The sequence below is a fragment of the Protopterus annectens genome, chromosome 12.part0 (assembly GCF_019279795.1).
Source record: "Protopterus annectens isolate FY-2018-M chromosome 12.part0, PAN1.0, whole genome shotgun sequence".
Classification (NCBI taxonomy): Eukaryota; Metazoa; Chordata; order Ceratodontiformes; family Protopteridae; genus Protopterus; species Protopterus annectens.
In genome coordinates, this window is record NC_056746.1 from 1,416,282,893 (window position 1) to 1,416,309,929 (window position 27,037).

Below are 27,037 nucleotides of genomic sequence, written 5' to 3' on the forward strand. Positions count from 1 at the left end.
TACTGTAATAGGGATTGAGTGTACATCCACTGCAATAGGAGCAGACTGTACATACACAGAAATAGGAACATGCTGTGCATTCCTTGCAATAAGAACAGAGTGCATATCGATTGCATTAGGGACAGAGTGTTCATCAACTGCTGTAGGAACAGAGTCAAAATCCATGCAGATGGAACTCAGTCTATATCCACTGAACAGGAACTGAGTGCACTTCCACTGCAATAGAAACACAGTCTGCATCCACCGTAATAGGAACAGAGTGTACATCTACTGCAATAGAAACAGAGTGTACATCCACTGCAACAAGCATGGACTTTATATCCACTACAATAGGATCAGAGTGTAAGTACACTGCCATTGGAACATAGTATCTTCTACTTCTTCTTATGGCTTTTTCCCGGTTAGGGGTAGCCACAGTGGATCACCTGTCTGCTCATGATTGGCAGTGGAGTTTTATGGTGTTGAGTTGCCAGCCCGGTGCCCAACCTTCCACAGAAGGCACACACAGGCATGCACTCATGCCTAGGGCCAATTTAGAGTGTCCAATCCACCTACAGCATGTCTTTGGGATGTGGGAGGAAACCGGAGCACCCAGAAGAAACCCATGTGACCACAGGGAGGACATGCAGACTCCGCACAGAAGGCACAAAAGAGAAGTGTTACATCCACTTCAATAGGAATACAGTATTCATCCACTGCTCTAGTCATAGAGTGTACATTCAGTCTAAAAGGAAAAGAGTGCATCTCTAGTGTGATAGACAGAAATTGCACATACACTGCCATATGAACAGAGTGTAAACAGACTGTACAGCCACAGGAATAGAAATAGAGTGTACATCCACTTTAGAAAAGTCCATCCATTATGATGCAGAACTACTTCTACAACAATAACAGTGCTGTAGGTGGTGAGCTGGTGATTGCATGCATTGCAGTGTGCTAAGCAGAAAGAAAATAAACTTGATTGTTTTGTGGAGGCTTGTCATTGGGGATCATAGCTGTCCAGTCTTTCGGAACATTTGTGTAGACTAAGACATCCTGTTTATGCCACAGGGATGTTGGATAAATGCAAAACGTTGTGGCCTTTTTTAAATTATTAGTTATTTTGAAATCTCCTGATATAAACTGAGGGCAGTTATCACCATTTGTTTAGGCAAGCCTTTCCATAAAGTTTTTACCCCAAAACTGGTACTGCATATAAAATAGTTTAAGCATACATTCACTGCAATAGGTATAGGTTGTACATCCAGTGCATTATAAAGACAGTGTACATCCACTGCAAAAGGACCAGACTGTAAATCCACTGTAATAGGAATAAAGTGTACAACCACTGCAATATAAATAGAGTGCATATCAACTGCAACAGGGACAGAGTGTATATTCACCGCTATAGGAACAGAGTCTAAATCCACTGCAGACAGGAGACAGTCTTGATCCACTGCAACAGGAACTGAGTGTACATCCAGTGCAACAGGAAAAGACTTTACATCCACTACAATAGGATCAGAGTGCACATCAACTGTGACAGGAAAAGAGTGTACATCTACTGCAGTAGGAATAAAGTACACATCCACTGCTGTAGGCATAGAGTGTACATCCACTGCTGTAGGCATAGAGTGTACATCCACTCTAAAAGGAAAAGCGATTACTTCCACTGCAAAAGGAAGAGAGTGTAAATCTATTCCAATAGTAACAGAATGTACATCCACTGTAATAGGTATAGAGTGGACCTCTAGTGCGATAGGAACAGACTGTAGATCCACTGCAATAGGATTAGGGGGTACATCCACTGCAATAGGAACAGAGTGTACATCCACTGCAATAGGAGTACAGTGTGTATCCACTTATAAAATGTCCATCCATTATGATGCAGAACTATTTCTAAAATAACAACACTGCAGGTGATGTGTTGGTGGTGCATGCATTGCACTGTGCTAAGCAGAAAGAAAATTAACTTGATTGTTTTGCAGATGCTTGTCATCAGGGATCATAGTTGCCCCAGCCTTTCTGAACATTTGTGTAGATTTTTAAGACATCCTATTTATGACAGGGGATGCTGGATAAATGCAAAATGCTATGGCCCTTTTTCATTTATAGCTGTTTTGAAATATTCTGATATAAACTGTGGGCAATTATCACCATTTGTTCAGCAAGCTTTTCGTAAAGCATTTACCTCAAAACTGGTACTGCATATAAACTACTTTAAGCATACATTCACTGCAATAGGAATAGAGTGTACATTCACTGCAGTTGAAACACAGTGTATAGCCACTGCAGTAGGAACAGAGAGTCCATTCACTGCAATAGGAAAAGAGTATACATCCACTGCAAAAGGAACATAGTGTGCATCCACTGCAATAGAAACAGCATTTATATCCACTGCAAAAGGAACAGTGTGTACATCTACTACGATAGGAATAGAGTCTACATCCACTGCAAAAGGAATAGATTGCACATTCACTGGAAGAGGAACAGAGCATGCATCCACTGCAATAGGAACAGAGTGTACATCCACTCCAATATGAATAGATTTTACATTCATTAAATAAGAAACAGAGTGTACATCCTTTGCAGCAGGAACAGAGTGTACAACGACTGCAATACTAACAGAGTGTACATCCACTGCAATAGGAACAGAGTGTACATCTGCTGCAGTAAGAATAGACTGTACATCCACTGTAATAGGAATAGAGTGTACATCCACTCCAATAAGAACAGAGTGTACATACAATGCAAAAGGAGCAAACTTTACATACAAAGCAATAGGAGCATATTGTACGTCCACTGCAATAGGAATACAGTGCATATAATCTGCAATAAGGATGGAGTGTACATCCACTGCTATAGGAACAGAGTCTAAATCCACTGCCAAAGGGACAAAGTCTAATCCACTACAACAGGAATAGAGTGTACTTCCACTGCAGTAGGAACAGAGGGTACATCCTCTCTAAAATGAACAGACGTTTCATCATCTACAATAGGAACACAGTACACATCCACTGCAGAAGGAACAACGTGTACATCCATTACAGTAGGAACAGAGTGCACATCAGCTGCAATGAGAATAGGATGTACATACTTTGCAATAGGAACAGAGTGCACATCCACTGTAATAGGATTAGAGTGCACATCCACTGAAATAGGAAAAGAGTCCACAACCACTTTTAAAACGTCCATTCATTATGATGCAGATAATATTTCTACTACAACAACAACATCGCAGGTGGTGAGTTGGTGATTGCATACATTGCGCTGCACTAAACAAAAAGAAAATGAACTTGACTGGTTTGGAGAAGCTTGTCATCAGGGATCCTAGTGGTCACAGTCTTTTTGAACATCTGTGTAGATTTTTTAAGACATCCTGTTTATGATGGGGATGTTAGATAAATGAAAAATGTTATGGTCTTTTTTCATTCACAGTTATTTTGAAATCTTCTGATATAAACTGTGGGAAATTTTCATAATTTGCTCAGGCAAGCCTTTCTATCAAGTATTTACCTCAGAACTAGTACTCCATATAAATTACTGTAAGCATACATTCACTGCAATAGGAATAGTTTGTACATCCACTGCATTATGAAGAAAGTGTATATCCACTGAAATAGGGACAGACTGTAAATATACTGTTATAGGAATACAGTGTACATCCACTGCAATAGGAACAGCATGTACATACACAGGAATAGTAACATACTGTACATCAACTGCATTAGGAATAGAGTAGAGATTGCTGTAGGCATAGAGTGTACATACACTACAATAGGATCAGAGTGTACATGCACTGCAATAAGAATAGAGTGAATATGGACTGCAATACAGATAGACTGTACACCCACTGTTATAGTAACAGAGTGTAAATCTACTGCAGACAGAAGACAGTCTACAACCACTGCAATAGGAACACCGTGTATATCCACAGCTATAGGAACAGAGTGTACATCTCCTGCAGTACGAACAGAGTGTACATCCACTGCAAAAGTATCAGACTTTACATTCACTGCAATAGAAAAAGAGTGTAAATCTACTGCAATAGGAACCAAGTGTATGTATACTGCGATAGGAACACAATGCACATCCACTTCAAAAGGAACAGACTGTACATCCATTGTAATAGGAATAGAGTGTACATCCACTGCAATAGGAGCAAACTGTACATACACAGGAATAGTAACATACTGTACATATACTGCAATAAGATTAGAGTGAATATCAACTGCAATAGGGACAGAGTGTACACCCACTGCAATAGGAACAGGGTGTTCATCCACTGCAACAGGATCAGACTTTACATCCACTGCAATAGGAAAAGAGTGTACATCCACTGAAATAGGAACAGAGTGTATGTACACTGCAAGAGGAACGCAGTGCACATCCACTGCAAAAGAAACAGACTAAATCTACTGTAATAGGAATAGAGTGTGCATCCACTGGAATAGGAACAGACTGCACATCAACTGCAAAAAGAATGCAGTGTACATCCACTGCAATAGGAACATAGTGAACATACACAGGAATAGTAACACACGGTACACTCACTGCAATAAGAATAGAGTGAATATAGACTGCAATAGGGACAGATTATACATCCACTGCAATAGGAATAGAGTGGACACTGCTGTAGCCATAGAGTGTACATACACTCCTATAGGAACAGAGTGTGCATGTAATGCAAAAATTACAGAGTGTAAATCTGTTGCAATAGTAACAGACTATACATCTACTGTAATAGGAAAAGAGTGCATCTCTAGTGCTATAAGAACAGATTATAAATCATCTGCAATAGGAATATGGTGTACATTCACTACAATATGAATATGGTGTACATTCACTGCAAAAGGAACAGAGTGTACATCCAGTTGAACAGGCATAGACTGAACATGCACTGCAATAGGAATAGAATGTGCATCCAGTGCAATAGGGAACAGACTGTACATCCACTGCAATAGGCCATTATGATGCAGAACTACTTCTACAACAAAAAGAACACTACAGCCGATGAGCTGGTGAATGCATACATTGAACTTTGCTAAGCAGAAAGAAAATGAACTTGATTGTTTTGCAGAGGCTTGCCATCAGAGATCATAGCTGCCACACTCTTTTTGAATATTTGTGTAGATTTGTAAGGCTTCAGATTTACGACAGGGATTTTAGATAAATGCAACATGTTATGGCTTGTTTCATTCACAGCTGTTTTGCAATCTTCTGATATAAACTGTGGGCAATTATCACCATTAGTTCAGGTAAGCTTTTCCATAAAGTATTTACCTCAAAACTGCTATTGCATATACACTTTAAGTGTACAACCACTGCAATAGGAATAGGTTGTTCTTCCACTGCATTAGGAATAGGGTGTACATTCACTAAAATAGGAACAGAGTGTACATTCCACTGCAATAGGAACAGCATGCACATCCACTGCAATAGGAATGTGTGCTTCAAATGCATTAGAAACAGACTGTACATCCACTGCATTAGGAAGAGAGTGTATATCCCCTGCAACATGAACAGAGTGTACATGTACTGCAATAGGAACTGACTTTAAATCCACTGCAACAGGAACAGAGTGCACATCCATGCAAATAAGAAGAGTGAGTCCACGAAGGGATCCAGACAATCAGTTTGGCTATATTGCCAGACATAGAAGCCCATTCTCAAAGAGACAGGGGGCTGCTGGTAATCTCTTTTGAATCATATTTCATTTATTGCAGTTCCTGCACAGGCATTCATTTCCTTTATCAGTACCAGGTCACCAAACAAAATGAATTGCAAGAGAATTTATGTTACTGATTCTACTGCCTCTTAAGTATAGTATTTACAATTCTGAAATGCATCTTGGCTGGAAATGCCACTTAAGACCCACATAATGCATTTAACTGATTTACTGGTAGCCATGCTTTTTTGCAACAAAAAGTAGGTAAAGCAAGTTATCAGTTTTCTTGTAAGTTATGCAGCTGGATGTAGTAGTTGAGGAGCATCTCTTGTTTTTCTCTCACATTTTTATAGTTGATTCAAGTCTGGAAACTGTTGAACAAATGATGTGTTTTACATATTTACTGGTCATATGCCTATTAATTTTATTGGTTTCTCATGTGTCAAACATGACAGTTGGTCAGCATTTCCATGTTGATTACTCCCTTATGTTCCATATTGTCCATCTTTCAAATGAAGCTTTAAAATGAGGTTCCATCTGAAGGAGGTAGTGGTAGCTGAGGTGGGTGTAAAAGAATCCACAGCACTTAGGAAAGAGTGTGGGAATTCCCATGGAGTCCTGACTACACATCCCCATCTGTAGAATTACCATATTGGGTTAGCCATGCCTATTAGGACTATCCTGGACAAACATGTATAAATGAATAAATAAATAAAAGTGCCAGTTTTAGAACACAGACTGATATTGTAATCTCTCTCTGGAGTCATTGTGTTATCATGGGTGTCTTTTTTCTTGAACTGAATAGGACCACCCAAGAGCAGTGACCTGGAACCAGTGTAAATGTTTACTGTACAGGAATAGACTGAATTTCTGTACTCTGCAGTCTCAGTTAAGGACTGTTTATCTAAGCATATTTATGTTCAACTTTGTCAGTGACCCTAAATAAAATGCAGCGGGTCTGTCTATACCAGTATGAAGTTTTTGCATTAGAATAAAACATATTGTAAAAGATGAAGCAGTACATGTAATCTAAAAAGGCAAAGGAAGGCTGAAGTGTGTAAACTCTTCATCTGATATGGTATTTCTCTTTCATTACTTGAAGAAGACTTTGCAGTTCTCCATCGATACATATATCTTTTGCAACAGTTTACACTTTAATAGCTGCAGAACCACCCTGGGGTTCAGTACACATTTGTAGTAATAGTCTACTGTTCCTACTTATGATTTTAATTTAGCATATTATGAGGCCAGTGTGCCTTTAACACAAACTCCATGTTAACATGCTATAATGCAACTTGGGTAGCTCATTCTAGTCAAGCGCATTCCTGAAGATCAAGCAAATTCAACTGTTTTCAGGAGAAAAATGTGACAAACTGCCTGAAGCATGTAACTGGTCTTCAGTGAAAGATACAGAAAAATGTATTAGTCCAAACTAATTTAATTATTTTTTTCATAAAAAAGTGCTATTGTTGTAAAATGGACAACATGCACTGAATTTAAAACATGTAAAATGCACAGTGTCAGTGTATGACTGCTTTTAGTGCACATGCAGCAGAATTGTTAGAGACTCGACCTAAATCTGGCTTCTCAAATGTGCACACATTTGTGATGCTCTCAGCTCAAAGAAGGCATTGCCTTATATGGACACTAGTTTTATTAGACTATATTTTATCAGTTAAGTCTGAGTGAGTCTAAACAAAAACTTCCATTCCCTATCTTCACCTCAGAGAATGCTGATGTCTGTGTGGTAAATGAGACATTGTGCAAAGCCATGGAGACTACACTGACAGTGCTAGGTTATAATGCCTTCCACACATTTTTACCAGCTACTGCACAGACAGGGACTAATGTGGGGGTATCTTGATTTGCATAAAAAATACATATACCTCAAGGGTAGTCAAACAGGACAATGCACTTGAGCTTCTCCATGTTCAAATCACCACATGCAAAATCCAATACCACTTCCTTGCAAGTTATAGGTCCCACTTTATGACCTAGGAAACCAATACTATGTATTTAAACGTATTGCTCACCATCCAACCCAATACCATATGCATGGGTGACGTTAATAACCCTACTACTAAAAGGGAATCATATACTTCACCAAATGTTCAGTCACAGAGATTCCTGGATTTTGTAAACACAAATTCTCTGGACTTGATTGTTAATACAACAACCAAGGGTGCAGCCATACAGTATCTGGTCCTCACTAATATGGGACAGTGCTGAACACCCCCTAGTGTAATGTCTTCTCTGGTAATGTCAGACCTCAAAATGGTCTCCTTTGAAGTAAAAATAAAACCTGGAGCCCAAGCTAGCCATGGAATATTCAGGAACTACTCTAAAGCTAACTTCCTACTATTAAATGATAACCTGGCAACATTTCAAGCGCCCATAAACCCTGAGAACGCTGCTCTGAGCTGTTCACAGAAACCCAATATATGCATGTTAGTAGCTGCATAGTGGCAGCTGTACCTACCAGGAAGAAGTATAAAACTAACACAAAAACAAGCCACCCTGGTGGCATCAGAACATAAAGAGGCTGTATAACAGAAGGAAGAAAGTCAAGGCAGAAATTAGGAGGTGCAGCAGCCAGCAGGATAAAAGCACTCTAATCGAACAAAAATAAACAACTCAGGGGACAAATGCAGTCTTTCAAAGCCAAATTTGAAGTAAATTTAGCCTCCCATGGTAAGAACAACCACAAAGCATTGTTTAGCTATGTCCAGAACATCCAAAGCAATGCACACTTGTGTGCACTGCTCATTGTAAATGGAGCCACCTATACTGAGCCAAAAGATATAGCAAATCTACTGGCAGACAAATTCACCTCCAACTTTACCCCTCTCTGCCCCAGAACCTTCCCTCCGGAAATACCAGCAAATATAACTCCCCTGGCTATCACTAGGGAACAGGTCCCTAATGCTCTCTCTAACACCAAGAATACTGAATCAGTGGACCCAGACAATATCACAGGGTGTCTTCTAAATAGCATGAAACATGACCTATCAGGTGCTCTGAAATTTCTATTTAAATGTTGCCTCGAAATAGACTTTGTGCCTCATAAATGGAGAACAGCAACAGTCATCCCTCTGCACAAAGGTGGACCACCTAAATATCTCACTCACCATACAAGAAAAAAGAAACAAAAATCAAACAGAACTGGAGATAGCTACAAAAAAGCGTTACTAGTGTTCTGGTACCTCAGCTTAAATGCCTTCAATGGAATCTATTGAAGGCATTTGAGACAAGGTAACAGAACACCGGTAAAGCTTTTTTTGAAGCTATTTCTGGTTCCATTTGTTTTTTTGTTTCCTCATTTGGACCATCTAAAGACACTAGAAACTAAAGACCCATATTTCTCACTAGTCTCACATGCAAAGCCATGGAAAGAATTACCACAGGAATAATCAATAATGACATAGGAAACCTCCAAACATCAGACCCAACCAAATTTGGTTTTGCCAAGGGCAGGTCATGTCTATTTGACCTGGTGAACTTGTTTGAGAAGGTCACCAAAGCAATGGATGAGGGCAAAATGGTTCATATTGCCTACATTGATCTGGCCAAGACATTTGACACAACACCCCATTTGAGCATTGTTGACAAGCTCAGGAGGTTAGGTATAAACCCTTATGTCATTCAATAGATAGCCAGCTGGCTCACAGACAGGATCCAGGAAGTTAGAACTGGGGAGTCCACTTCTACAAAGAGGCAAGCTCCAAGCAGAATCCCTCAGAGATTGGTCCTAGGACTGCTCCTTTTTGGCATTTACTTCTCTGAAGTTAAGGTCAATGTCAAGGGCCTCTGGGTGACCAAATTTGCAGATGAATGGAAATTAGGAGCTGTAACTGAATCCCCACTGACACAAAATGTTCACCAGGAATGACTAATTCAAACAAATAACTGATGTCAGAGCCATGGACTAAAACTAAATGCCAAGAAATGTGTAATAGCATCCTTTGGGAAGTCATCCACCTCTGGTAACTATCGTGCTGACAACTCCCCTTAAGAGCTGACCTAGTAGTCAGGGACCTGGGGACACACACAGATAGTAATCTAGTCTTTGACCATCATGTGTCTATATAGTGAGGAAATCATTCTATATTGTGCAACTTATAAATAAAGGTATGGCATGTAGGTCCAATGAAGTCATTTTTTCACTGTATTCGGCATTCTTCAGCCCTATTGTTGAGTACAATAGTATGTACCTAAACAAGCATATCCAACAACTGGAATGTACACAGAGATTCCTCATTAAAAAAATGCAGACTGTAAGTAACGTGCTATGCAGACTGCCTCAAGAACCCTATCCCTGTATTCTGTCTCCTACAGGCTTTTGAGGGGAGATCTTTGACTGGCATACAGGGCATTGACAGACCCCACTCTGATGGAGCACCTGCATATGCACAAAAGAAGCAGCACCAGAATTACCCATTCTAAAGACTTAAACCTTGCCTATGATATAAGTAGGACCTGCTGGAGAGATACATTTATCCCTGACACTACCCCTATTCTGAAACAGGCTCCTCAACCATGTGAAGCAGAGTTCCTACCTAACCCAATTCAAGTGTAACTAGAGCAGCTGGATGGGGAACATAAAATTCATCCCTGATTTGGTTTCTAATGGGCATAGGCAGCCTGTAAATGGTTCTCTCCTAGGCTCATGCTTGTAAATATTTCATCTCCCAAGTCAAGGTCCTGCTTACACTTATCAAGGGTACCAGAATTTGCCAGAGATTTGGGGTGCATGGCAAGGCTTAAAAAGGCCCTCGTTGTCATTAGCCTAGTAAACACCTATGAAACTAAGAGACTGTTAAGGCAGAAGTAGTGTCATCCAAATTTAATCCATGTGAGAAATACACAAATGCGGAAATGAGAGCTCAAAAAGCCCAAAAAAACAACTGTCACTTTTAGTTCAGTCTTGCTCGAGAAAGCTGTTCTGGAATGTATTACCTGGGAGAGAATGCAACTACTTCTTCAGTCCGATTGTGTGCTGACAACCACTCTCAGCTGTACAGATCTGCATTGAATGTCCAGATTATGGACTCATATATCTGGTCTGTGTTGTATACTTTTGTGGTAGTCTGTCAGATTGCTGGCAGACGTAGATAGAAAAATAAGTATGCCTTCAAGAACTGGTAGTTATAAACAAGTCTATCTTTAATGTCTGGCAGTGATCAGTCGCTAGTGATATGTCAAAATATGTTGTTCCAGTTCATCTATATAACTACAAAAAAAGGGTGCTAGGCAAACCTGCACCAAAACTAATAATCACAGGGAAACGGTCTGTCAAGGAGAATATGCAAAACACTATAAAAATGAATATGTTAGTAAGGCATGAAGGACAGTGCCAAAGACTGGTTAGATGTGTCACAGTTGCTTCATAATAACTCACCAAATAAAACCAGTCAAAGATTGCAAGTATCAATCATAAAAAAGAGAAAAGAAAGAAAAAAATGACAGAAGTGAGCCAAATGTATTTATTCCATAGATATAGGACAAAAAATAAAACAGTGTTAAGCATTTTTGTCCTAATACATGTAGGACTTCATCAGAACTAAGTTCCATACTAAAATAAAAGTGTATATATAGAACCAAATCATTACATCTGACTGGTTAAACCTAAAGCCAGATTACTTAAAAAAACACATATTGCACTTCTCCCTAGAAAATACATATAACTTCATAACTATCTTACTATCCTATACACCAAACGATAATTACTATAAAAATACAAAATTTACTAAAAAATGTAACAATTAGTATAAAAGCACAATAAGTTAATTTAGTTAAAACTATAATAAAAACTTTTATTAAAGCACTGTTAAAGCTTAGCTGAATATATATATATATACATATATATATATATATATATATATATATATATATATATATATATATATATATATATGTGTGTGTGTGTGTGTGTGTGTGTGTGTATAGGAGCAGTAAATTACAATCATGCTACTACAGAACTGCTAAATTTGCCTGGGGCCTACTTTTCCGCACACACCATTGTTAAACCATTGACACATGAAAGTGGCTCAGCTTCCCCCTTTACCTGCAGTACACTCAGATCACCAGTGCTCACAAACGAATACATAACCCAAGTAACTGCTCCCCACTATCAAATATCATCCAGTCCTACATCCCCCTAGGAAACTTTGGTCTTCAAACAAACAATTTTTACTTGTGTTCAAACCCAACAAGAGAGCAGGACAAAGTTTATATTCCTACTCCATAGCAAAATTATGGAATAATCTACCACCCACAATTACTTTACTTGATTCATTAAAAACCTTCAAATATACCTTAAAACTTGCCTATGTGGTCCAAATCTAATTCCACCTTAGAATTAATCCTAAGCCACTGTTGTACAATTGGACTTTATTCGTAACTAACAACCTTAAACAACTAACTTTCATTACTCCACAACTGATTTTATATTAATATAAATAACTTTATTTTCAGCCTCTGTCCTATCAGAGTATGAACATTATCAGAATGTCTCTAAGTGATTATCCATTGCCTACATTTAACCTGACTGTATATTTTTACTTATTTTGCTTATTACTACCTCTGAAATTGTATAAAAAGCATACTGACAAAAATGTAAGTTGTACCTATTTGTTGTATGTTGTATGTTGTATTGTAAATTAAGCTTTTCTCCCTGGGCCTCCACTGAAAATGGATTTCTGATCCAGTGGACTTTCCCATTCAACAAACGTCAATAAGTAAATAAATAAATAATAAATAAAACTACGATACTACACAAACAAAACAAGATTATTAGAGACTTGTCTGCCCATGAGGCACATATAGCCTATTTGGATAATACTGCCTTAAACAACAGCAAGAAGAACAGTAGAAATGGAATTAACCAAGGGGTAACTACTAGTGTGAAGGATAACATCAATAGAAATCCTTCCTCTGCCTCTTTAAAACTAGCAGAAAATGTTCAAGAAAACAATGTCATGGGAGTCCTGGATATGGAATGACAAGGGGAAGGTGAACATGACTGAGTCTTGCATCTGGCAACATCACTATAAAGCGAGGGAAGGGGGTGTTGGGACTAGAGAAATATCATTGACCACTCTTGCAAAACATTATGTGTGTGCTTGCATACAGAAGTAATTTTGGACAATGTTTCAGTTATTGAGCACTATAAGGCAATGAGCTGGGAACAAGGTATGTGAGCTCATAAGGAGCCAATCATTATAAACTCTGTACTGCTTCTGATCAGTGTAAAGCTTATTTGGTTGTGGCAGGTGTTGGTTATTACCTGAGGCAACAATGCCATTTAGCATGCACTGTTAAGGCCACTCTTCCCTCACATATTATTTAATGGTCAGCAATGCAAATGTTGTCAATAGTCTATAACCATAACATATTAAGTGCCAGCGGGTGAGTTTATATCCCTTTTCGTCACAGCAGTCTTTGAAAAATTCACACATGCCTAATTACTTTAATCCTATAGTGTTATTTTATTTTAGATCTTTAGTATGTGTCCAGGTGCTCTTCATCATTATCTCTGCCATCTAGATGCCTTCTGTGTAGCAATTTCTGCTAAACATTCTTTGTATTACCTGTTCCATAGATTGTCACAAAAAGTGCAAGACATGCAATTACAATTACAATAGGTATAAAAAACAAAGTGCAAACAGCTAACAATTATAGTGAGGATCAAAACTATTTGTAACATTGAAGTACTTCTGCAGTGGGAATTTGCCCCCCTACACACCAAAGGTGGGGTGATGATCTACTGGTAGCCCTGCTACTTATACATATACTAACTCCAAGACTGCAATATTGTTAAGTAAGGGAAATGTAAATATGTATCACCACCAACATTAGCATTAGTATGTATTCCCCTTTGTCTCTATCGTTCTTGGAATTCCAAGGATCCCAAAAGCAGTCCTTACAGTTATAAAAGGAATGTGGCAGATTCACATACCACTCTGAAAGTGAGTTAGTTATACTAGAACAACCCTTTATGTATATTACGTATTAGGATTTTAGAAGATACCTGTATTTACATTTTTCATTGTATAGTCTTCACAAGATATCATGCAAAAAAGACTACACAAGCTTATAGTGCTTGGGAAAGAAAGCTATGACAAAAAGATTTAAATACCATAAAATAATCAAAAGAGTGGATATCATTTTTCACAAAAAAAGAAAAAAAAAAGAATTGCACGTTAACAGCAGGCCACAGTCTAGAAATAATAGAAGACGGATGACTTACTGACTTACAGGAGATTCAAGTAAGCATATTTTCAAAAAAAGGTATAGTTTATTGAGCAAGCATTTCTGAAATAATACTATAGCATCAAAACAATGATAGAATTCAAGAATGCTTATGCTAAAATAAGGCAGTTCCTAAGTCAGTCAGTTTTATGCTGCTATTTAAAAGCCACCAATACAATAGTCAGTTGTTGTATAGTCAAGATATCTTGTCAAATTTTGACTCCAAGTGCTAACGTGTCCATAATCATCAATTGGTGTGATGTTGGTGACCTCCCTTTTCCCTTTAACATCTACAGGAATGTAGCTCCTTACATAGACTTGTAGAATGTTCTTCCTGACTGCTTTCTCATAAAATATTTTTTATCTACTGTTCTTTTTTCCTGAACCATTTTAGTAGCATGTTTTCAGTGGACTGTATTCACACAAGATGGCTTCAATTTCATGCCGTTTTGAAAATGTCCTCTGCAGTTACACCTGTTGGTTAAGTAGGATCTACATCTTATCTAGGAGAAAAGGAAAATGACATAGCAGTTAGCCAACAACCCCTTATTTTATTTTTATTTATTTATTTACATTTGTTTATTGGGAAGTTCCGACTGGACACAGGTCCTTTTTCAGCGGATGCCCGGGGAGAAAAGCTCCACATCATGTGCATGATAAATAGAGATACAAAGTTGCAGCAATAGTAAACAACATTATAGGTTGTTGGCTTTAATACAATAACAAGATATTGATTATCAACAGTATATACAGTAAATCTTGCAAGTTAAGATAGTTTTTTGTAATTTATAATATTAGTAACAAAGTTGTCAGATGAGATTTTAAAGCATGTAAAGACAACTAGCTAATTCTGACTGTGGTTAGTAGTGGCGGTAGTATAGCTGGGTTAAGAGTCTAAGTGGGGGGGGGTAAGGGGGGTGTTGGTCTGGATTAGAACAAGGACAAAGGCAGTGCAAATTTAAGTGGAATTTGAGTGCAGTCTTGAAAAGGCTGCTGCAAGGTAGAGTAGTTATAGAGGATGGAAGGTTGTAACAAAGTTTAGATATGATACATGAAAATATGGCTTCTCCTGCTGAGGTTTTGGGTTTGATAACAGTGAGTTGTTTTTTGTTGCTTGATCTTAGGGGCCTAGTGGAGAGATATGGTTGGAGAAGGGTTTGAAGGGAAGGGATGTTAAGGGGGTGGTTAATAAGTTTATGAGCGAGGGTGAGTCGATTAAAGTGAGGGAGTTGTGGGAGTTCTAGCCAGTTTAGTTCTTTAAGGGAGATACAATGATGGTTGCGGTAGGAGGTTCCAGTGGCAAATTTAGAAATTTTGTTGTAAGAAGCATCCAGCTTGTGTAGGTCTGTCTGTCTAAGGTTGGTAAGTATGGGAGATGCATACAGTAGGGTGGAGATTAGCTGGGAATTGGCTATGGAGATTCTAGCCACCTTGGTTAGGAATTGGCGGCTTCAATATAAGTTTCTTGTGAACTTTTCTTATTGTGAGAAATATGTGGGTGTCAAATCTAAGTTTGTTGTCTATTTCCACACTGAGTAACTTTGTGTGTTCTGATAGAGAGATGATGGTATTGTCTTTGGTGAGAATGTTGAACTGTGGGGGGTGTTTTGCATGGCTTTGGAAGGTTGGAACAGGAGACATTTTGTCTTATTTGGGTTGAGTAGGAGCTGAGCTTTGGATATCCAGCTTTCTACAGAATAGAATGGTTCCTGTGTGATTTGTAGTAGTTCTGGTAGAGTGGGGGCAGAGCAGATGAGAGTAGAGTCATCTGTGTACTGTATAAGAGATGCTTGCATGGTGGTAGTATGTAGGTTGTTAGTGAAAAGAGAAAATAGCAGAGGGCCAAGGATAGACCTTTTTTGGAACTCTGACAGTAACTGGGAGACAAGGTGATAGGTTATCATTCCAGATTACTGATTGCTGGCATCTGTGTAGATAGCTGTGGAACTAGTTGCAGACTGATTGTAAGAAGGAGAGGTTGGGGATAGTAGAGAGTAGTAGCTCATGAGATACCATGTCAAAGGCCTTTGAGAGATCTAGAAATACGGCAGTAGAGAAGAGGCCATTTTTGTGATGAATTACAGTGTTGGTGAAGGAGAGCAGAGTGGAGGTAGTGCTGTGATATGGGCTGAAACCATGTCTGATTTTGGAGATGAGATTATTAGCTAGAAGGTAGTTGGAGACCTGGGTGTTGATACATTTTTCAAGTATCTTGAAGAGAGGGGAAAGGATAGCAATGGGGCGGTAATTGGAGAGGTCAGTGGAGGGGGTGCCTTTGTGGAGGGGAATGATGTGGGATATTTTCCATATCTAGGAAACATAGCCTTCTGTTATAGAACTGTTGATTAGAATTGAAATTGGGTAGGCTAGTGTATCAGCTGCAATTTTCAAGTATTCAGAGGGGAGGTTGTCAGCTGCGGGTTTGGTGAGTTTAAGTTTTGAGTTATCTGCTGTCAAAATCTAAGATCCTATAGCTATAGAAAGATTCAGAGGGGATTTTATGAGTTTATTTTTTACTGAAAATGGCTAGCCATGAATCAGTTTTCCTGATGATATAATTACTTCTTTAATCATTTTATTTTTCTTTTGGGAAAATTAAATTTATATACAAGGCATAAAACACAAAAACAGTAATAAAAACCAGATGTTCATACAATAGTATATACAGACATTCGCTGCACAGTATTCACATGTACATTAACATGACTCCCTTCTTGATCAGTCTTCCCATACCGTGTGCTGCTTATTAAAGAGCACAACCACACCTTCCATTCTCTTCTACCTTCTTCAAACTCCTCTCTGATATCTTCTTTAGTCTCTACTTGAGTAATGACGAGACTGGTTTTACAAAAGGAGTGCCTGCTTACATGTTCCGAATTACTTACTTTTCAGAAATGACTCCACTTGGTCTCACCCATGCCATTCCTATTAAACACGCTTAATTTCTAGTCACCTCATTCTCAGCCTGTAAGTACCATTTCTGCCATATTCCCTTTCTCCTCTCCTTGAACACTTTTTATTTCCCATTTGACTGCCACTGAAATCCCCATACTTTCTTGACTGCAGCCTACCTTTATTTACTGGTTTAATACATCTTTGTTCCCCAGTCTCTTTCAGTTTTCTTTCCTTCCAACATTTAGCTATTTCTCTTTTAAACCCACTTTACTCTCTCCTCCATCTCCCAAATACCCTCATGGAATTCACTCTAAATAGCCAAAAGCCCAAATCATTCTGCAAGTATTTCTGTAGTCCTTTGTCTACACTTGTATCAATACTTCCATCTACTTTTTACCTCTTCATATTTCCACCAAAAATGTAACTGATCTGCCTCTGCTATCTCATATCCTGAACATTTACAATCTTTCCACCACTCTTACAAGGATTGTGTACCACCTATACACTGAATGCTATGGAATATCCCTCACTGATTCACACATGATGCCAGCCTTCTTGGCACAAATCTACATTTTCTTCCAAGTTTCGTCTTTTATCCAAACCTTGCCCTCCCATCTCTAGTGCTCCTTCAGGTTTTCATTACCCTGTTCATGCCACATTCTCTAGGAGATCTATAAATAACTCAGTTCCCCCATACTTCACCTTAGTTACTCCCCATACACCACCACTCCCCTCCTCCAGCCCCCCTTTCCTTCCCTTGACCTATTACCTTTCTAGACATCCACCAACATCTCTTGTCCAATTGATGCTTTTCAGTTACTACATTCAAATCCACAAGTTTCATCCTGTCTCTGCCATCATCTTTTCTTGCCAATAGTCTGTTTTAAAATGACGTTCTTATTCTATTGGTCCAACACCCCCTTCCTTTTTTCCATTCATCTTTCACAACTCTTACCTCTATTCAAGTCCTAAATATCCTCATAAAATACTGTCTTTCTCCTCAAACCTTTTGTTTGAGTTGTATTTATTCTTCTCTGACTGACAATATCCCCCCGATCTCCAAACTTGCCTCCCTTCCATTTACCCCACCTTAGTCCTTTATTCTTGTAACCAGTTATTTGCAGTGCTGTACTTACCATTGTTATATAGCTGTCCAAATTCGATATTCCATAGCAATGATGCTTCAATCTGCTTTTACCCAGTGCTTAGCAAATCTGTTCTTCTTTCTTCTCCCACAAAAACTTAATTGTGTAACTTTTGCAAGTGAGTTATGCACTTATTTTATACATCCCCAAAAGGTATTGTCAAATAAATTACATACAGTGAAATCATAGTACTTTCTACATATGTTCTTCCTTTAAGTTTAAGTTATTGTATCTTAGCTATCCACCTATCCAGTAATTTACTAATTCTTTGCCACAATGTTCCTAATTTTATATAAGCATCCAGCCTCACTTTTCTCCCTCATTTCTCCAAGGCACATCAATTCCACCTTTCACCTTCCTTCTCAGCTGGTCCTCTTCCAACTTCAAATGATGTAATCAAAGGCCCAGTTCCTCCCCAAAGTTATTCTAATGATGTAAATAAAGGTCCAGTTCCTCCCCAAAGTTAGCAAAGATATCAAACATCTCTGACAATTCCTTCACTATATAAAGTAGAATCATGCAGTTGCCTGCAAAATAATGTACTTCTTCTCAACTTTCCACACTGTATTGTCATATTTTCATGATTGCCTTAGCACTAAATTCTAATTGCAATGAAAACAATTCAGGCAAGAAAGGACAGCCCTGCCTCAGCCCCTTCACATCTCAGTGCTATTAGACAATCCCCATTTAACAATGGGCCAGATTGCAAAAGAGTTGCTCTCAGTGTAAGGCTGCCCTGATTCTGAAAGGCTTAACTCTCAGTGTAAGTGACTTTGTTCAGTGCAAAGCCTATCTATAAACAAGCTTACTACAGGACCAAATTCCAAAACACCTGCTCTCAGCCTGCTCTCGGTGTACGTGGTCACTTAAACTAAGAGCAAGTACTTTGGAATCTGGGCCAATATCTTTAAATAGAGCCTTTAATATAATGGCTTTACCCAAATCAACCATTTTCCATCCCTGTTTTAGCACTTCAGCAATATACTCCCAACCTGTACTCTTTAAACTTTTCTATATAACCATCAGTACCACAACTGCTTTCCCCCTACACTCTTTCTGTAATAAGTAATAGTGCTTCTGGTAAAAAATAGGGATTTCATTCTGTTCCCACAGAAATAAATATTTTATTTGAATTATAGTCTTAGAAAAGGATAACTCTTCTTGGTAGAAATCTGAGGAAACATTTTCCTTAGAATCCAAATATTCGGTTTGAGGAGCATTTACTAAAGAAACACTCCCATTGCAATCCCTTCTTTTTAAAAGGAAATCAGTATCATGAGTGAATTATTTTCTTTTTCTACTTGCTGCCAGTGAAGAAATAGGATCTAAAACATTAAAAGCAAAGAATAATCCCTTAGGAAACCCCAGCAAGTCTCATCTCCCTTGTAAATAGTAACAAAAATAATGGAAAGGCATTTTTAATGCTTTTGCTTTCTTTTCCTGAGACAACACCTGGAAGCTATGTGCCCATAATAGAGGCACGAGCCCAGGACTCATACATCTTAGCCTGGTTGTGTTGTAACACTCCCTGTGCTCTTCTCCCAAAGAATGACAAGAGGGTTTCTCCTTGCTCAGAATGGAAACCCCTGAAGCTCTGTCTAATTCTCTGTCCTTAGTAGCTTCCCAAGGATGAGGTTTGGCCATGGCAGAGTCACCAATCAGCAACTGAAATAGACAGGAAGCCATGCTGACTTTCAAAGATTCTCTAAAAGTTTTCTTCTTTTTGTGTATGGGAAAAGGAAGAACCAAGGAGAATGAAGACTGCACTATGGTTAAGCTGAGAGGATGTGTAGAGGAGCCTAATAGCATTGATAACTTCCTGACAGGAAACATATAGGTTTAAGATAAAACTTAAATGGCAGTCCCATAAGCACAATAGCCTGCCTTTACATCAACATTTTATGCAAAAAGTTTGTCAACAAAATAAGGAAAAGCAGATTTTTACACAGTGCAATCACATAAGCCCTTGCCACATGAAAATCTCTTCTCAACAAGTGACAGCCCATAATTCCTTGAGATAAAAAAATAAAAGTTTACAAAAGAACACAAGTCTTTCAGCAAAACAAAAAGTTGAGTTGGAACTTTTTTTCAAAGGGGAGTGGACTTAACTGTCAAACTTTGAATGATTGTTAGCCAAACATCTGTTCTCCAAAGTTTTCACTACTGTGGCAAGAAAGTTGTGATTACTTTCACACCTTAATTATTGTTTTATGTGATATCCTCAAGCTTTCAGCAGTTAGGGTGCATGGATGGTGCCTTGAAGCTTTGGAAACTGCCTGTCTATTATATCCTGGGCAAGATATAACCCCCACAGTTCAAGCTACTGCAACAGTGATTTAAAGTTGACCAACTGTTTTACTCTCCTATCATCAGTCTAAAACAATGAGTAAGTATATTTCCTAAGTTTTTTATACATATATATATATATATATATATATATATATATATATATATATAGGTTTACTATTACATTTCCAAAGTGCAGGGTATCGAGTGACACATGGCTGTATCCCTGTTTTCAAAATGGCAGTGAAACAAACCAAAAATAATCGATTTTGAATGACTGAGTGACATATTACACTCGATCAATCCTGATTCAATATGCTGCGAGATCGCAGTCCAGTGGGGAACAGGGAATTAGCCCATTTCCTCACTGGAGTGTGATCTTGGAATTGGTATATTTAATGTGCAGGGGCTGTGGCGGCATTAACATACTACTGACTGTAGAGTGTAACAGTACATTAATCTGCAAACAAGGCAACTAACCTATTGGAACTAATCTGGCCAATAAGAGGATATAAAAATGGATAATTCCAAGATGGTGATGTAATGGTGTGTCAGAATTTTACAACAAAGTGGGTTTGTTTGTCAGTTATGTCTACTCTTATTTTAAGTCGGTTTATATTCATTATTATCACTTCAGTGTTTTTGCTGGTTTAACCAATATGTTTTCATTATTTGCACATTTATTTTTTTATGTAAGCAGTCCATTACAGGAAAATAACATATCATCCAGCGGTATTGTGAGGAATGACTAAGGTGGCAAGTGACCTCCACAGTTCTGGAAGTTTCATTATTTCCCTATAATGTCCATCTTGTAGGTTACTAGCACTTCATAAAAATGTCATCTTTTTTTAACAATGTTAATGCATGGTTTTGTATTAGTTGTAATTTTAAGGATGCCATTGCTTGCTTCTTGTAGTTGTTTTGAGAAAAAAATTGTAATTTTCATTGTTTTGTGCATATTGACTTTTGCAGTTCTATTGGGGTTGGTAGTATTTTAATGTAACTAAAAATATGTATTGGTATCAATAATGTAAATATTAATAATTAATAATAAATAATTAACAATATCCAGATTAATTTCTCATAGTTCAGATTTGAATGTGCAGTACTGCTGAACAGAAAATATGCTTGTGTGCTGGACATGAAAAGGGCACCCCGACCACCACCCTCAAAGTCACAATGCCCCAACTGAAGGCAGTGACTGGTTCCTGTGCATCATTGCATAGTCATTATAGGGGCTTCAGATTTATCTCTAGTGTCTGAGAGTTTCCCCTTGCTGTAGCAAAAGCAGTGGTAGCTGTTTTGAGCTGCATGTAATCACTTTAGCAGACGCTATAACTTAACCTTCATCTAACAGCATAAATTATCAAGGCTGTGGGCTGCTTCTTATAGTCTAGGGCTTGATTCCCACAGACTCCATTTCACTGCTTTGTATGACTGCAAGATTAACTTTCTTTTTTGAACACAGTTCTCCATCTCTAGTTGTATGAGTGCAGAATATCAAAATATTTTTTGAGCTGCTATATAGAATGGACTGGGGGGTACTGTGCAAAATTTGGAGTAAGAATGGGGATGAGGTCATAGCCTAGCAAGTTTACTGACAGCTTTGTCATATAACTCATTTCTTGCCACACCACCATCGTCTGACACAATGTGATACTGCTGATAGCATACCAGTTTGATGACAAATTTCTCAATCCCCACTATCTTCATAAATAGATTTTCCTGCTAAGATAGCTGCTCTCCCTCTCCTGCAATGAGCAATCCATTTTTTCCTACTTGAGCACTATGACTTGGATTTGCAGGTGCTGGTGTTTTATCCCAGCTGCATGCCACTCAGCAGTGAATTTGTACATTCTACACTGGAGTCTGTACCCACTTTAGGTAAAGATACTACCAGCAGCAAACAATATAGATGCTACCCTCATGACCCTATACTGGATAATCTCCAGACCTTGGCTGCACCTTGCATTTTTTCCAAGAAACTTTCAACCAGAAGGGGAGACAGCACACACCCCTAGTGGTGTCCTACTGCCTCTTTGAATGCATTTGCCTTAACATGAGAATGAAGGTAATACTGTTTTCTCAAATGCAGTGTTAAAGTGGGATATGACAGTAGTTGTGGTACCCACATTTTGCACATTTTGACTGCAGCTTCTCCCACAAGATATTTTAGTATTTACAGTCACATGTCTTCTTAAGGTGCAGAAGACACAACATCATTGCCATAACCCCATGCCACCTCCAATATCTGTGCAAGTACAAGGAGGTGAGTGATTGTTTCATGGTCAGGACATTATTCACATTGTATCTGTTGAAGAAGAGCCTCAACTACTGGATACAGACTCATTTCTAGTGCCCTTACAGCGTTTTTTCCATGAAAGCAGAAGTATGTGATCCCTTGATAAATGGAACACATCCACCTGTTTTCCTTTGGAAAAATGAGAAACATAGCAATACTGAAAAGGTGTGTTAATCATAACACTGCAACAGCGACCAATATCTTCATCATTTCCATATGGGTCTCAACCACTTGAGCAGTTTCAGTACATCGGAACCGTTTAATCATTACAGTGATGGGATCTGCAGAAATGGATCAAGGAGCTCCTCGATCTGGTGCACATGCCTTTCTCTAAAACAATATTGCCACATCTATGAAGATAATGTCATTGCATTAGTCTCCAGCTTATGATGCCATTTGTCCATGTTGAGAAGATCTTGGGGAACAGCCTGCCTCCACTCCTGAGTCATTGGGTTTGCCAGGAATTCTCTGAGGTCATCTTTAAGCCATTTTCCTAAGCCGTGCCAAAAAACTCCCACACAAAGGACTTTGCTTTAGTGACTGCCACAACTGCTGTCTTCCTGACTTTTCATTAACAATTAAGTAGGTCTAAAGACTCGCATGCTAAAATTTCATAGAAAATGTCTGTTGCCGAACCTGATGGCTTCCTTAAATTTCGTGTTTACTAAGAAGCAAGACATAGAATTACCTGCTTGCAATCACCAGATACCATTCAGCCACAACTGCTTGCCATTGCCTTATTTAGTGAGGCCCTAAACAGGATTAATTAGTGCTCCATATTCCTGACATCTACAGTTACATAGGAAATGCCTCTTTCTTAGTGGGACTTCAACTAATTCCACAAATAATACTCATCGAGACACTTCCAAGGCAAATTCTGTAGATACTTAGGAGGTTTGCCAAATTACTTCAGTTACCACTGCTTGATATGACTCACTTGTAAACATTGATCAGGTTATACCTTAGCAGATCTCTTGACTTGAGTGCCAAAAATATACAGCTTCTGGTATGATGTCATAACAGCAAAGTCAGTCATTGACCTTGTGCCCAAAGTTCTGTGGTACCAATTACACCTATCGGCATTCTTTTGACTTTTTTTTGTTTGTTTTTTTTTTTGCTAACAATCTATAACAAGCAGAGACATTCAAAAATAATTCAGAAATAATGCAATACTGTATTTTAGATGAGGTAGTCCATCCCTTCCAATCATGCCCACACCCCCATGTATCTCTAACAATCCCCATATTATCACTGAAGTTTCCCAGTTGAAATGAAGAATTAGTAGGTGCACTGTAGGCCCTGAGAGGACTACAGACTGTGAATAGTTATTACGTGATGGACATAAATGTAACCACTGAAAAGCATTTCAAAAACAGAAGATGCGAACACCTTCCAAACTATTTTTATATATCCAGAACCTTCTATCTGTCTCCTCTCTTTTAAACTAATTCACTGTTATCCTAGTCAAAAGTTCACAATCCAGAATTGCTGCAACGCCCAATAAATGTTTAGTCTGGCAAACAGAAGGATGAGGGAACTTTGCACGGGCCTCCTTCAGAGGAGGTTTTAAGTTATTTGAAGACTTTGCTTGCCAGGTCGTTTTGGATGTTTTTGCCTATGAGGTGTTTCTGTGTTTCCTTTGTATTTGTTGTTTTCTTCCTTAATGAAGTAGGGTAGATAAAAGGAGGTGTGTAAATCAGAAAATACAGAAAGCTATATAACACACATCCTGGAAGGATTATAAAGATTAAAAATCATTTTACAGAGAAGATTTCCTTTGCTTTTTTAGTTTAAACAAGATCAGTGTTATTTAGTGGCTTGCACATATCTGCTGTGGTAATGGGATGGAGGAATGTGCAGTTCTTGAAGCCTCCTTCTGGTAGTTCTTTGCCAGCATTCTACTGAATTAACTTTTACTCTACCAACATTATAACAAGTGCTCTATGCTTTATAAAGCAAGGAGTAAAACAATGAAATTGCTAGCCATATGCCTTGTTTGGGAGGGTCACAAGTTTAAATATAACTAGCCAAATTTACTGAGAATCTGATGCAACAATCAGAATTTCATTCACCACATCCTTTCTGGTTACTGAGGTAAGAAGATGAAAAGCCAACTCCATTAAAAATGAGAGGATTCATATATTCTAGGTAAAAAAATAAATGTGCTAACTGTACTGCAGAAATACCACACAAAGGCTGATAGCATATCAAGACAGTGTGCTACAAACAAAATGGTGTACATAATCTGTATAATGAGCAGGAGAACAGACAAGAGTACATTCTGTAAAGAAGAAGAAATGGAAAAAGTGGCACATACAGTAACCAGAAGCAAAAATCTGTGGGTTAAGGTCTATATATATGTTAAAAGATGTGGTGCTGTGTTATAACTGATAAACAGGAAAAAGTGCAAGCTTTAGAATACACACAAGCAAAAGGGAAGGCCAGCATATAGATTTTCAACAATCTCTGTAGTGTCACTCTACGTCAGTATACACTAATTCCAATACTGGAGTGTCTCAGAGAATTAATCATACATTGAAAGTGATGTCAGAGTTTATAACGGGAGAGCAGACTGCTGTTGGGATTGTAAGTAGCAAAGTTCTTGCCAAAAATACTTCAGTCATCTTACAGCAAGTATTGATTTTTAATACTTTCATGGCAAAGAGTTCTCCAGTGTTCTTGCTTTAGAGTATTGAACACATCAGCCAAAATATACACGATAGAAGGCAAACACTGAACAGACAGCTCACTAAGAGCACTAAAAACAAGTGATCACATGATCTCAAACAGTGCAAGCTATTAGGACACATAAGAGAGAATCACAAATATTGTAGTTGAAGGAAAGGGCAAAGATAGCATTTATCATTAAAGTAGTTATCTCTAGCGACTAGCTTGCTGCCCGCTGAGGGAAAGAAAATAATAAAGTATTTGAATATAAAGCTGAAACCAGAGCAGTATGGAACAAGACCTCCAGATTACTAGAAACAGCTATTAAAAAATAACATTCTGGTATACTTAAAATGCTACTGGTGATCCGGTGTGAAACAGAAGGAGGCAATATTGGGTAACTAGCAGGTGCTGACCAGACCTAAAGTAGTATTGAATGCATGAACTTTAACTATGCTCTGGCTAAGGAATTGGTATATTCCTACTGGATCTTAGACATCTGGTCAAAAATCTAACAAGTGAAAGTACTTCAGACCAAAACAAGGTAACCAATAATGCAATAAATGTGAAGTCATTCCATAAAAGGGTAGGGGAAAAGTGAACCAAAGTTCGCTCTGTGGTTGAGCAACTGTTGCCAAAAGCCCTGTCTGCCTATTTAGTGTTGAAATAGATGCTCAGCTGGCATTCCTCCAAAAGCATATAATCTGCAGATCTTAAACTGAGAGAAATAATTTACATCTTTTTGATTTGTTTCTCTTCATTGTTATTCCAGATATGCCATCTGACAGTCTCACTGTCAACTTCAGGATTTAAAAATAATTGTTAGGCTGTTCAGTGGCAAAACTTTCTGAAATCTATAAAAAAAGTTTTGCAGCTGAACAGATTTTGAATTAATTTAGCATACATTGGTCAAACACACCAGCAGATACATTTCTCACTGAAAATGTTCCCAGGAGAACGTTATTTTCATAGTCTAAAGAACAGTAAATGCATTACATAAAATTCTGCTGAGCAGAACATTAAGGAATATGTTCAGTGTGCTTGTTATTTTGCTGACTCAGACTGAAGCTTTTGTTAACAGACCATTCTAATGCCTTAATAACATGGGCTGTAAATAAATTCCCCTTCACTAAAAGTTAAAATGCAGCTGAATGTATATATCTGAATCAACAAAACAGCTCTCAAGCTGAATTGGTTTATTGTACTAATAGTGCCATTTTGCTGATGATTTTCTTCATAATCTTGTGTTATACATGGTGATTTGAATATATTTACAGCTTTTTTACTGTTTCTGCATTGTGTGTAATAGGTGTACTCGTTTTCACAACTGCAGGAGTACAAAGATGATTTGATTCTCCTCTCGTTACAAAAGTCACCTTTAGACTTTTAGAGCTAGATGTGCTGAGAGTACAACGCTTATACAAGCATATAGGTTCTCTTTCTCTAGCTCTCTCTCTCTGTCACACATACACATCTCAGTTGTCCCAGATTTTGCAGAACATCCCTGACTTTGCCAAACATATTTTGTCCTGCCCCCATAAAATGTTAGATTTTGAGTAAATAACTGAGGATTAAAAACAGTCAATAATATCAGACAGTTTCATAATTCTTATTATTCAGAAAATGCATGTTCATGAAAAAAATGTTGTTCTATTAATTTTTTATGTGAACGAGTTAATATTAAAAATTCTACCTGATAATGGATTTATGTACCTGATTCTTGAGAAAAGAACTTGAGAACTCTATGTCGACACACACACACACACACACACACACACACACACACACACACACACACACACACAAACACACACACACACACATATATATATATATATATATATA